Raw genomic sequence first — 2,124 nt, 5'->3', positions numbered from 1 at the left:
TAGTCTTAAATGCCTACATCAAAAACACAGAAAGATCACAAATTAATATTCTTATAACACGTCTCAAGGAACTAGAAAAGGAAGAGCAAACCAAACCCAAAGCCAGCAGAAGAAAAGAAATACCTAAGGTCAGTGCAGAACAAAATGATATGGAAAACAAACAAACAAAATACAAAGGATCAATGAAACAAAAAGTTGGTTCTTTGAAAAGATAAACAAAATTGATTAACCTGAAATAAAAGAGAAAGGCCCCAAATAAGCTGAATCAGAAATGATAAAGGAAATATTACAACTGATACCACAGAAATACAAATGATCATCTGTGAATACTATGAAAATCTCTATGTGCATAAACCCAAAACTATAGAGGAAAGACAAATTCCTGCAAACACACAATCTCCCAAGACTCAATCAGGAAGAAATAGAACTCCTGAAAAGACCAATAACAAGCAATGAGATTGAAGTGATAATAAAACATCTTCCAACAAAAAAAGCCAGAGACCAAATGGATTCACAGCCAAATTTTACCAGACCTGTGAAGAACAGCTGGTACCCATACTGCAGAAATTATTCCATAGCATTGAGAAGGGGGGAATCCTCCCCATCTCATTCCACAAAGTCAGTATCACCTTGAAATAAAAGCCAGGAAAGGACACAATATAAAAATAAAACTGCAGACCAATATCCCTTATGAATATAGATGCAAAAATCCTCAATAAAATACTAGCCAACCGAATTCAACAGCATATCAAAAAAATGTTCCACCATGACCAAGTGGGCTTCACGCCAGGGATGCAAAGATGGTTTGACAAACGTAAATCAATAAATGTGATTCACCACATAAACAGAAGCAAAACCAAAGACCATGATCATCTCAATAGATGCAAAAAAAGCATTTGACAAAATCCAGCACCCTTTCATCACAAAAGCCCTCAACAAATTAGGCATATAAGGAGCATATCTCAAGATTATAAAATTCATATATGACAAACCCACATACAACATCATAAAAAATTATTTTTTTTCTTCAATCTGTCTCAATCTATACTTCAATCATGCTATGTTCTTAAAGTGTTTGCCCCCCAAATTCTTAACTTTTCCACATTTCTATTATTTTTGCAGGGCAAACAGAGGCAATGTAAGAATGTCTATTTTTGATTTAAAACTCAAAAATTAGTTTTTTAAATTGATCTCCACTAAAATATATTTTTAGTATAGGATGACTCCAGTTATCTCTTTCTGAAAACAATAGTTCAAAGATTTCAAACTATTTTAAAACCTAAAAGCAAAAGGAAAATGTCCTCTATAGAATTACATAGGAAGTATTTTGTTTATTCAATTGTTTGTTTACTTTTTGATTTATTGTCATTGTTTCCAAAGTTTGAATACCCAAAAAGCAAATAAATAAATAAATAAATGTAGAAAGAATACTGATTCTGACAAAATATACCATCTAAATGTAGCAGCCAAACTTCATCCTTTTTTTTTTATTTCAGGATATTTCGGGGGTACAAATGTTTAGGTTTCATATATAGCCTTTGACCCACCTGAGTCAGAGCTTCAAGAATGTCCATCCCCCAGATGGTGCCCACCATACCCATTAGGTGGGAATATACCCATCCCCTCTTCCCCCCACCTCCCTGATACCTAATGAATGTTACCACTAAATGTGCACTTAAGTGTTGATCAGTTAATAGTAATTTGATTGTGAGTACATATGGTGCTTGTTTATCCATTCTTCGGATACTTCACTGAGTAGAATGGTCTCCAGCTCTATTCAGGATAATACAAGAGGTGCTATATCACCATTGTTTTTTGTGGCTGAGTAGAACTCCATGCTATTCATAATATCACATTTTATTAAACCACTCATGTATTGACGGGCACTTGGGTTGTTTCCACATCTCTGCCATTGTGAATTGTGCTGCTATAAACATTCTAGTGCAGATGTCTATAAAAATATAGAATGTCTTTTTTTCCTTTGGGTAGATACCCAGTAATGGGATTGCTGGATCAAATGGTAGTTCTACTTTTTTAGCTTTTTGAGGCATCTCAATATTACTTTCCACAGAGGTTGCACTAATTTGCAGTCCCACCAGCAGTGTATGAGTGTTCCTATCTCTC

General features: G+C 34.4%; 1 protein-coding gene across 1 annotated transcript in view; it reads right to left on the bottom strand.

The window, feature by feature from the left end:
* Positions 1-2,124, bottom strand: part of PCDH15 (protocadherin-related 15) — a 493,462-nt gene that overhangs the window by 47,586 nt on the left and 443,752 nt on the right. The window lies entirely within an intron of this gene.

Source organism: Propithecus coquereli, unplaced genomic scaffold, assembly GCF_000956105.1.
Source record: "Propithecus coquereli isolate 6110/MARCELLA unplaced genomic scaffold, Pcoq_1.0 Scaffold675, whole genome shotgun sequence".
NCBI lineage: Eukaryota > Metazoa > Chordata > Mammalia > Primates > Indriidae > Propithecus > Propithecus coquereli.
This window is presented reverse-complemented; position numbering and strand designations above follow the sequence as displayed.